The sequence below is a fragment of the Rhinatrema bivittatum genome, chromosome 1 (genome assembly GCF_901001135.1).
Source record: "Rhinatrema bivittatum chromosome 1, aRhiBiv1.1, whole genome shotgun sequence".
NCBI lineage: Eukaryota > Metazoa > Chordata > Amphibia > Gymnophiona > Rhinatrematidae > Rhinatrema > Rhinatrema bivittatum.
Window position 1 is genome coordinate 819533754 of NC_042615.1, and position 12176 is coordinate 819545929.

General features: G+C 46.1%; 1 protein-coding gene across 3 annotated transcripts in view; it reads right to left on the reverse strand.

Annotated features, from left to right (window-relative positions):
* The window catches only part of UNC13B (unc-13 homolog B), a 1232326-nt gene that overhangs the window by 1165998 nt on the left and 54152 nt on the right, over positions 1 to 12176 (reverse strand). The window lies entirely within an intron of this gene.

Sequence of the window (12176 nt, forward strand, 5' to 3'; positions counted from 1 at the left end):
TGCCTAATCGCACATACCGATGCACCCTGCTTCCTGGCAGTTCCTATGCTTTATGGCCACTGGCCACCATTTTCAGTACAAGGTGCTCCCATTTGGCCTGTCCTCAGCCTCCAGAGTTTTTACCAATGCCTAGCGGTAGCTTTGGCTCACCTCCGATGGGGGATTCAAATATTCCCCTATCTGGATGACTGGCTGCTGGTGGCCCCCAACCCGTCTCTCCTGCAGACCAATCTCCTCACAACCATACACTGCCTAGACAACCTAGGGCTAGTAGTAAACTACAAAAAGTCAAATCTGCAACCCACTCAAGTTTTACAGTTCATTGGAGCCCATATCAACACCATTTGGGACAGAGCCTTCCTCCTGGAAACCCGAGCTCTCGCCCTGACATCGCTTGCCAGACGTCTCCAAGGGGCCACCACTGCTCCAGCTCATCAAATCCTCACAATCCTCTGCCACATGGCATCAGCTGTCTACATCATTCCCCATACTCTCCTCCAAATACGGCATCTGCAATGGGGTCTGAAGACCCAATGGAACCAGTTTTCCAACCAACTCTCCACTCCTGTCACCCTCATGCCCAGCATGAAGTGGGATTTGGAGTGGTGGCTTCCACTAACAGCTCTCATGGAGGGAGCCCCCCTGCGGACTCCAACTCATCACACCATCCTTACCACAGATGCTTCCAGCAACAGTTGGGGCGCTCACCTAGTTCACCTTCAAACTCAAGGCCTGTGGTCAGCCTGGGAACGATGTTAACCTTACTAGAGCTACGAGCCATTCAAAACATTCTTTGAGCCTTCGAACCAGCACTCCGAGGGAAGACATTCATGGTCCACATGGAAAACCAGGTAGCCATCTTCTACATCAACAAGGAAGGGAGGGTCCGGTTCCTGGAACCTCTGCAGAGAGGCAGTGAGGATCCTGGAATGGGTGCACAAGAAATCCATTACCCTGCAGGCAACGTACCTACCTGGCATCAACAACGCGAGGGCAGACAGCTGGAGCAGAATCTTTCACACTCATGAGTGGGAACTCCATAAAGATGTGACAGACAGACTCTTTCAGACCTGGGGCCTGCCACGCATTGATCTCTTTGCTACAGAACTAAATTGCAAGGTGCAGACCTGCTTGGTGTACCCCAGCTCCCAGAGACTAGCGCAGGACGCATTCCTCATCGACTGGAAGGTCTTCTGTACGCCTTCCCCCCCCCCCCCCCCCAATACCTCTGATCTCTCGCACAGTCTCGCACTGGCCAATGCGCAGTATATAAAAAACAATAAAACTATAAACTAGGTGTACCTCAAGGCTCAGCCCTCTCAGCAACACTATTCAATATTTATAAGCTCCCACTGTGTAAATTACTGGTGGATTTAGGAATTACTTTCTTCTTGTATGCTGAGATACAATACAGTTCTACATTCCATTCTTCAAATCATTGGAAAAAGCAGGATCTACACTTTCAACCTATATGAAAGTAATACAACTGGAGCTAGCTAATCTCAAACTAACATTAAACCCTAGCAAGACTGAAGTAATTTGGCTAAGTAGAAACTCTTCGATAGTCAAACCAAAGGCTCTAGACCTGGGTAATTTTCAAATTACTCCCTCAAATTAAGTACGGGATTTAGGTATACAGCTAGGTGAGAACCTTACTATGAAAAGCACATCAATAAATTAACACAGGCTATGCCAAGCTGCATATTATTACATCAGTTAAAACCTCTATTAACCTGTGAGGACTTCTGTACTGTATTGCAGAGACTCTAATCTTCTCCAACCTAGACTACTAGTAACTCATTATTCGGTATACCTGCAAGTATCCTAAAACTGTTACAATTATTGCAAAATGCATCAGCAAGACTTCTGTTAGGAACTAGGAAATGTGATCACATTACACCCTCACTGATTTCTCTGTACTGGCTGCCAGTACAATCCTGAATCTATTTTAAAGTACTAATGTTAATATTCATAATCATTCATTCAAGTAACACCGATATGATCAGCAGGACAATACAGTCATATGCACCACAGTGAACACTAAGATCTCAAAATAAAAGACTATTGACTGTTCCCACAATACGGAGCACACATCTGTCGCAAGTAAAAGATCACGTGTTTTCCATTGCGGGTCCAAAACTTTGGAATTCTCTACCTGACATGTTATGTTTGATAACAGATAGAAAAAAATGTAAAAGTGAGCTAAAAATGGCTATTCAAAAATTCTTATAACCTAACTTAAAATCATTTGACTGCCGATCACTACAATAATAAGGAAGTCAAGAGAAATCAATTGAAACATGAGGAATAAATTTAACGAAGGAATATAAGAACCTCAACACAACGTACTTTCTAAAATGTGAAATCTGTTATATTATTAAATGTTCTGTTCTCCTCACCCTGTGCCCTAGATCTTTAGTTAATATTTCATGGACGTCTATTCAAATAGCACTGGCTTTGAGCCATGCAAGACGCCTGGCAGCGATGGCTGTAGCAGAAGCCCGTGTTGTCGATTCAAAGGATTAAAAAATGGATTGAAGAAGATGTCGAAGATCTTCTTCTAGGACTAGAAAGGGTTGTGGAAGAGTGTTGTCTTCTGAGATGCAAAGTGGGCGCAATTTCTGCAGAGTTTCAAAAAGGTACTGCGTGGTGTAAAATTGGTGATGTTGAATCCTGGAGGTTAACATCGAGAAGTGATACATCTTCTTTGCAAAGTCATCCAAGCATTTACTCTCTTTAACTGGTGGGGCGTTGGAATGAAGTTTGGAGCATTTTGCCCTTGAAAGAGCGGACTCCACGACGACAGATTGATGGGGAAGTTGAGGAGTCTCATAAATGGAGGAATTCCGTATTTTGTATTTAATATCAATCTTTCTGGAAGTTGCTGAAGTGGAAAAAGGAGTCTTCCAAATATTCTGTAAGACATCATGTGGTGGTAGGGCAGTTGGTTCAGCGGGGGCTTCGAATATCTTTAGAATTCCCATCATGTCAGCCCTTGGGTCTGGTATTTTCCCTGTCGGGACTTGGAGGAGGGTACCCACCTTTTCAATAAACTTAGCATAGGTTAAGTCTTCTGGAGGGGGAATAGGGTTGCGGTAGTCTCTTCGGGGAATCAGAAGGAAGTCCTGTCGAAGAGTTAGAAGAACAATTGAAATTTGGGAAACCAGGCTGGTGGGTTGAAATTCCGGTTCTGAATAAGGTTCTTGTGGAATAGGAGCAAGTGAAGGTGATTTATTTATTTAAAATCTTTTAATATACCGATACTCAAGATAAATATCTTATCGTACCAGTTTACAGCAAAACAGGGGTAACCAGTTATATAGTATAAAGAAGAAAGTTACAAAAAACAGGGTGATGCATTCGGGACAACTAAGAGAGAGAGTTAGCTTAACATAACACTACTATAAAGTAAAGTAGATTAGGTAACAAACAATGTATACTAGTAACTATGCGAAAGACCTAGTAGGTTTTCAGTCAGAGTAGTTATCAGGCAAAACAGTTTTTCAGGTTAAGGTGGCATCTGTAGACAGTTTTTCAGTTTAGGTGGCATCAGTCCGGGGCGACGAAATAAAGGAGAAAGGGGAAGGGATAGGGTGGGGGGGAGGAGAAAGACCGCAGAATGAGAGGGGAAAATTGTGTCTGGTCCATTACTGTGAAGTGTCCAATCAAGGGAAGGCTTGTATGAAAAGCCAGGTTTTCAGTTTCTTTCTGAAGATGAAAGGGCATTGTTCCTGGCGGAGCTCTGGTGGTAATGAGTTCCATTGAGAGGGTCCTGCGGTGGACAGAGCACATTTCCGAATGGAGGGGTGAGCTCTGGATTTAGTGGGTGGGACCTGGAGAGATCCTTTATATGCTGTTCTGATAGGTCTGTTAGAGGTATGGAGGTTGAGTGGAATGTTGAGTTGGAGTGTGGATTAGATGGTTTTGTGGATAATGGTCAAGGTCTTAAACAGGATTCTAAAGTTGATGGGTAGCCAGTGTAGATTTCTGAGGATAAGTGTGATATGGTCTCTACGCCTTGAGTTGGTTAGGATCCTAGCTGCGGCATTTTGGAGCATTTGTAGTGGTTTTGTGGGAGGCAGGAAGGCCGAGGAGTAACGCGTTACAGTAATCAATTTTTGAAAACAGTATGGCCTGCAGGACTGAGCGGTAGTCGTGATGGTGTAGGAGGGGTCTGAGCTGTTTTAGGACATGTAGCTTATAGAAGCATTCTTTTGTGGTGTAATTTATGAACTTTTTGAAGTTCATTCTGGAGTCTAGAATAGCTCAGAGGTCTCTCACCTGGTTCACTGACGATATGTTGGAGTTGCTGACTAGAGGGATGCAGTCATTGGGAGAGATGAGGAGGAGTTCTGTTTTGGAAGTGTTGAGGACAAGGTTAAGGCTCGAGAGGAGGAGATTTATGGAGCGAAGGCAGCTGTTCCAGAAATTTAGGGCATTGGATATAGGATCTGTGATGGGGATCAAGATCTACACGTCATTGGCGTAAATGAAGTGTTTCAGGTTAAGACTTTCTAGAAGCTGGCAGAGAGGTAACAGATAAATATTAAACAGTGTTGGGGAGAGGGACGAACCCTGAGGAACTCCGTGATTAGAGGATACGGGGTGGGATTCTTTGTTATTTATTCTGACCATGTAGATCCTATTCTTGAGGAAGGATTTAAACCAGTTGAGGGCGGTGCCAGAGATGCAGATTTCCGAAAGTCGGTTGAAGAGGATTGAATGGTTCACTGTGTCAAACGCTGCTGATATGTCAAGTATAGCTAGTAGAAAGGATTGGCCTTTGTCTATGCCCATTAAGATGTTGTCTGTTAGAGAAATTAGGAGAGATTCCGTGTTTAGTTGTTTCCGGAATCCAAACTGGGAAGGGTAGAGAATGTTGTGGGAGTTTAGGTAATCGGAGAGTTGGTTGTTGACTACTTTTTCCATTAGTTTGGCGATAAATGGTAAGTTGGCTATAGGACGAAAGTTTGCGGGGATAGCTGGATCCAGGTTGGGATTTTTTTTTTTAGTGAAGCAAGTTTCAAGGCGTCGGGAACAGATCCTTGGGAGAGGGAGCAATTTATAATTTCAGCCAGATGCTTGGCTATGGTGTTTGGGATGGAAAGTAAGAGTTTAGTAGGTAGTTGGTCAGATGGATGGGACGAAGACTTCATATTCTTGAGAATGGATTCGATTTCAAGGGAGGATGTGAGGGATTCAAGCAAGGGTTTGTGGATAGATGGGGGTGAGTTGTACACGGGAGGAGGCTGATTGTTTGGTGTGGTCAGAGGTGCAAGTAAATTGTTTATTTTCTTTTCAAAGAATAAAGCCAATTCGATGGATTTATTTTGGGCTTCTTCTTCAGGGATGGTTGGTGGAATAGGTTTTGTGAGGACTGAGACATATGAAAATAGTGCCTTTGGGTCATAGAGAAAGCTATGTATTTTTTGGCGTAGAAATCTCTCTTGGTGCATAAAATTGTGACCCTGTAGTAGTTCTTGGAGGTTTTGTAGGTAGCTAGTGAGGTGGGTGTGGGATCCTTGTGTCAACGATGTTCCTTGTGTCGTAGGTCTTATTTGAGCTTCTTGAGTTCTGTAGAGAACCAGGGTTTTTTGTGACGTTGATCTGGGTTGATTTCTTTAACTGTCATAGGGCATATCTTGTTTGCTACGGAGGTCGTGATGTTGAGCCATGAGGTCAAAGCGGAGTCGGCGTTGGAGAGATCCAAGTTAAGTAGGTCAGTGGAGAGTTGGGAGCTGAGGTCATCCATGGAGCATGGTTTTCTGAAGTGGATAGTTGTTTTGGGGACTAGAGGAGACAATTTTTTCTTATAGACAGTTCAGTGGATATCATTGAGTGGTTGACCAGGAGATGGGGGTACAGGAGGGAAGGGAGAAGGATTCATTTATGAAAATAAGGTCCAGGGTGTGGCCAGCTTTGTGGGTGGGTTTATTTATGATTTGCTTGAAACCCATGGCCAAGAAAGATGAAAGGAGGGCTTCGCAGTTAGGTGACAGTGTGGGGGAGTCAACATGGATGTTGAAGTCTCCTAGCTGGGGAGTCTGTGTTGATGTGTTTGGCTATGATTTCAATGAGAGGAGAAGGGTCAGACTCTAGAAGCCCTGGGGGGGCATAGATTATGCATATTTGTAGTTGGTTAGATTTGAATAGGCCAATTTCTAGTTTAGCAGTCTGTTTCACGGTTTGAAGAGATAGTCTTAATTCTTTTTTTTGCTGCTAACAATAATCCGCCCCCTCTTTTTTTGAGTCTGGGTAGTGAGAAGATATCATAGAGTTGTAGCGGCAGTTGATTTATTAGAACGGTATCTGGGTTTTGCAACCAGGTTTCAGTGATAGCACAGATATCGGGTTGGGAGTCCAACAGGTAGTTGAGAATATGAATTTTTTTAGTGAGGGATTATGAGTTAAGAAGTGTTAGAGTGATTAAAGAGAGACCTAGGAACTGAGTAAGAGGTGAGGGTCATGATAGGAATAAGAGATCTTTTTGAACGCTGATAAGTAGGAGAAGGTAGTTTACCTCTGTAAAGGTAGGGGTGTGTGATAATAGGGATAGGAAATGTTTGTATCATGGTGGGTTTTGTTTTTGGTTGCAGGGATCAGAGAAAGGATGCGGAGTGTGGTGTAGGGGAAGAGGAAGAGGAAGGGCTCCCCTGGATGGGTAGAGGAGTGCGGGAAAAGACTGTCGCACAGAGGGGAGGTATCTGGGTGAATGCCTGTGTAGCACACTCCTGTTGTGTAAGTATCTCTCTGGTCCCACGTCGCCGACTGGAGGGTGTCAGTGTGTGGTCGATGATTGTTGAAGTGCTGGTGTGAGAGAAGCGATGGAAGCGGCTTGAGGAACCGGGGTCACTGCAAACTCCTTCGGGAGCTAGAAGAGGCTAGGGGAATGCTGGAAGAGGCTGGGTAAAAATGCTGGATGAATGCTGGAAGTGGTTTGTTGAAAGCTTAAGGAGACTGGAAGAGTGCTGGAGGAGGCTGGCTGATTGCTAGCTGAATGCTGGTTAAGTGTTGAATGCTGGATGAATGCTGAATGTTGGAGGAGGCTGGAAGAGTGCTGGATGTATGCTTGAAGAGGCTGGAGGGAGGGTGAGGGGGCTGGATGAGAGCTGGCAGAGGCTGGGTGAATGCTGGAAGATTGCTGGATGAGTGGTTGATGAGTTCTTGGACGAATGCAAGAATAGACTAGCTGAATGCTGGTAGAAGTCGGAAGAGGCTTGAGGTGTGGGGCTTACTTCCGGGAGAGGTGGGGAGGAGCCGGGGTCACTACAATCTCCTTCAGGAGTTGGAGGATGAATGGAGGCCGTCTGTCTGCTTGAGGGTTGGGTGCACGTCAGAATGCTATTCTGCAGTAGAGCTTGAGTAGAGTTTGAAGAGGGTTAATGATAGCTAAAGGGCGGTGAGGAGTGCAGTTCTTTGCTGAGGTACGCCCAAAAGGGCGCACAAAGGGGTGGGCCCCTTTGTCGCGCTCCTTAGGCGCGTGACGCCTGGAGCAGTCTCTGCCCTATAAAGGGCTCCTGGGGCACCTGGGATGACGTCGGGGCTCTTGGGGCGGACTTACCGGCTTCCTTTGCTATTTTTTTTAGGCTTCCTTCTGCGGGTAAGTTTTTAAACTTTTGGCGCGTTCTGTTGGGAGAGGCCGCCTCACCAGCCTCACAGGATGCCTGACCCGGGTCCACCTCCCCTGACCCCGATGGGTCCGCGCCAAACGTGCGGGGAGGGCCGGCCTAGGGGCGGAGAGCAGGCAAAAGGAGTTTGTGAGGGGGACTCAGGAGGTAACTGGTTAGCCTGTTCCAAATCCTGAAAGAAAGAGGATAGCGCCTCTGAGATCTTTGACATGGCAGATTCTGCAAGTGTTCCCTGTGGAGGAATGTCTATCTTTGACTTTTTAGGTTTTGAAGGAAAATGAGCAGGAGAAGTTTCCACAATTTGGGATGTGGACTTGATGATCAGAGTCAAATGATGCCTCTTGGTCAAATGAGTTTGCTGTGCGGAAGACAGTCCTTTGGATTTAGAGGCTGATGACATTCCGGAGAGAGAGAGTGGTCACTTACAATAGATTGTAGTGATGAAGAGGTTTCTGCTGTGGAAAGAATCTCCACGTCAATGTCTCTACTGGATTTAGAAGGAGTGGGGGAAACTTCTTGGTGTTTCTTTTTTTGAGACCTTTTCTTAGGAGTATTCTCTAAAAATAGAGATGTTTGATCTGACTAGGTCTGTGTCGTAGGAGCACCTTTGCTGTGCACAGGTTGTCCCTCTTTCTCCTTGGGAGTACATTGTACTTCACCCACACTATGATGAAAAAATGTGCCCCGGTTCGAGTCCAACACAACCTTTTTTGATGCTTTGAATCTGCGCCCAGCGGTTTAGATGCGTCACAAGAGTGGGAACAGAGAAGAGGCTGGTAACTACAGACCGGTTAGCCTCACTTCGGTGGTGGGAAAAGTAATGGAGTCACTGTTGAAAGAGAGAATAGTGAACTATCTACAGTCGGGAGAATTGCTGGACCAGAGGCAGCATGGATTCACCATTGGAAGATCCTGTCAGACAAATCTGATTGACTTTTTTGACTGGGTAACCAAGGAATTGGATCGAGGAAGAGCACTCGATGTCATCTACTTGGATTTCAGCAAAGCTTTTGACACTGTCCCACACAGGAGACTGGTGAATAAAATGAGAAGCTTAGGAGTGAGTGCCGAGGTGGTGGCCTGGATTGCAAACTGGTTGACGGACAGAAGACAATGTGTGATGGTAAATGGAACTCTCTCTGAAGAGAGAGCGGTTTTAAGCGGTGTACCGCAGGGATCGGTGTTGGGACCGGTCCTTTTCAATATCTTTGTGAGCGACATTGCGGAAGGGATAGAAGGTAAGGTATGTCTTTTTGCGGATGACACTAAGATCTGCAACAGAGTGGACACGCCGGAAGGAGTGGAGAGAATGAGACGGGATTTAAGGAAGATGGAAGAGTGGTCGAAGACATGGCAGCTGACATTCAATGCCAAGAAGTGCAAAGTCATGCATATGGGGAGTGGAAATCCGAATGAACTGTATTCGATGGGGGGAGAAAGGCTGATGTGCACGGAGCAGGAGAGAGACCTTGGGGTGATGGTGTCTAATGATCTGAAGTCGGCGAAACAATGTGACAAGGCGATAGCTAAAGCCAGAAGAATGCTGGGCTGCATAGAGAGAGGAATATCGAGTAAGAAAAGGGAAGTGATTATCCCCTTGTACAGGTCCTTGGTGAGACCTCACCTGGAGTATTGTGTTCAGTTCTGGAGACCGTATCTCCGAAGAGACAGAGACAAGATGGAGGCGGTCCAGAGAAGGGTGACCAAAAAGGTGGAAGGTCTTCATCAAATGACTTATGAGGAGAGATTGAAGAATCTAAATATGTACACCCTGGAGGAAAGGAGGAGCAGAGGTGATATGATACAGACTTTCAGATACTTGAAAGGTTTTAATGATCCAATGACAACGACAAACCTTTTCCATAGGAAAAAAATCAGCAGAACCAGGGGTCACGATTTGAAGCTCCAGGGAGGAAGATTCAGAACCAATGTCAGGAAGTATTTCTTCACGGAGAGGGTGGTGGATGCCTGGAATACCCTTCCGAAGGAAGTGGTGAAGACCAGAACTGTGAAGGACTTCAAAGGGGCGTGGGATAAACACTGTGGATCCATAAAATCAAGAGGCCGTCAATAAAGAGTGGGTGGCTCACCAGAATGACGGCTACTGCCTGGAGATAATACCCTTATTCAATAAACATACACATGGTTACTGTGACTCCAACATCACTCTAAGCTACAACAGCAAGAGGAAATGTGGAAAAAAGGATTCGCACTCACAAAGTGGGGAGTAGCTGGCTTGTTACGGCGGTTACTACCCCAAACCAAATAAGCCTGATACTTCACTTTCAATACATATCCAGCATAGCTCTCTGCTTCAACGGCAGGGGAGAAGAAAAACTGATACTTCACGCATAGCTCTCTGCTTCAACGGCAGGGGAGAAGAAAAACTGATACTTCACGCATATCCAGCATAGCTCTCTGCTTCAACGGCAGGGGAGAAGAAAAAAGGATTCGCACTCACAAAGCGGGGAGTAGCTGGCTTGTTACGGCGGTTACTACCCCAAACCAAATAAGCCTGATACTTCACTTTCAATGCATATCCTGCTTCAACCGCAGGGGAGAAGAAAAACTGATACTTCACGCATATCCAGCATAGCTCTCTACTTCAACGGCAGGGGGGAAGAAAACTGATACTACACGCATATCCAGCATAGCTCCCTGCTTCAACGGCAGGGGAGAAGAAAAACAACCAATAAGGGCTGAATAACACAGTCTGGGTAAAACAAACATGGGTGTAGCTTGCTTATTGCGGCGGTTACTACCCCTACTACCCCTAACTAATCAAGCTTGATATTTCACTTGGTTGCAGCTCCATCACTGCTCTCTACATTAATGGTGGGGGTGGAAGGGAAATAGAACCAAAGAGCTAAGAGAAACAGATAAGTATGAGAGAAAAATGTGAAGCTTGCTGGGCAGACTGGATGGGCCGTTTGGTCTTCTTCTGCCGTCATTTCTATGTTTCTATGTTTCTATGTTTTGAATCTGCACCCAGCGGTTTAGATGCGCCGTGCTTTGGACCTGCGTCGTATGGCTTGGATGTGCCATGCATCGAATCTGCTCCGTGCGTCGTGGATGCGCCGTGCGACTTGGATGCAGATTGCGTAGTGGAAACACCATGCGCCCATTGCTTAGACGCCGAATGGAGGGGTTCTTTAGGCTTAGAAGGCCTGACACCCTTCGATGCATCTCCTTTCCCTGCGTCGCACCCTCCGATGTCGGAGTCCAGACTTGCTTTAAGGTTAGGTTCGGCTTCTGGGGTCCCGATAGGAGATTACGGCGCACTGCAGAGGGGTCTACTGATGAAGCCCTTTTCCTATGGGCCTTACCCGACTTCGCCGGTCCAGACGATGAATGAACAGAGGTCAGTGGAGCATAGGCGCCGGTCCATAGGCACTCTATTTTCACTGCCCTATGCCGCTGGGCCCGGGGAGACATGCGGCTGCAGTCTCTACACGACAATTGGTCGTGTTCCAGGTCTAGGCACAGGTAGCAGTAATTATGTCCATCCGTTAAGGACATAATTTTGCCACATTGGCAATATTTGAATCCCGACAGCTTGGGAGCCATCTGGGATTCGATTCAATGAAAAAATGAGAAAAAACTATGAAAAAAATCTTCCGTGAGGAAAAAATCGTGTGAGGAGGAAAAACCCCGTGTGCGATCGGCTCGCGGAAAAAAAGAAACCGAGGAGAAGAGGGAACCGCGTGGGAACTGCACCGCACAGCCGCACAAAGTCAAAGCTCTGTTACTAGCTGAGGAGACTCCGCCTACCTCAGGTCGCAACACTTCCCAGACAGCATGGCTAATTCAGCCCTGCTATTGATGGGAAAAAATAGCTTTGAAAAGGCAGAAAAAAGCAGAAATAAAAAACTAAACTTTTGCTGCAACACAGAAGGCTCCACGGAAAAGAAGAGACTGAGGGGGATCCTGTGTGGACCAGAGAGGTTTAGACAAAGTTCTAGAAACTTTGACATATGTTTTCCGTGCTGGGATCCATTGGATGATATTCCCATGTGTGAGGACTGCCATCCTGCTTGTTCTCAAAGAAATTACATAGATTTTAAGGTCAAAGCCCAGAAAAAGGCCAAGTAAAGCCTTCAGAAAAATGAAGGGCCACTGATTAACTAAAAATACATAACATGTCTTATGACCCCAGCAGATAAAAAGGAACAGACTGAAGACGCAGGTGTCATGGTTTCGCCTGCCATGCAGCCTCAAGATTCCCTGATACAGCCTGCTGTGACACCTTCCCACTAGCAGAGCCCTCCAGTAAGCTCTGTTCTGAGCTACCCAGCCATCTACTCACTGGCTACCTGATAGCCTGTGGTACAGCGTCATCTCCATCAAGGGTCCTCAGCAAGCTTCATTTCTTGCCTTGCCAAGCTGTGCCTTGCTACCTGCATCACACCCAAGCTCCAGCCCCATTTAACCCTGCCTTGCCAGAACCTAGATACTGTTTCATTTAGTCACCCTTGGCTGACCTGGCCTCTCTTACTTTGCTCTATATGCCTTGTGGTCTTCCAGGCCTTCTTATACCTTGCTCCTTGC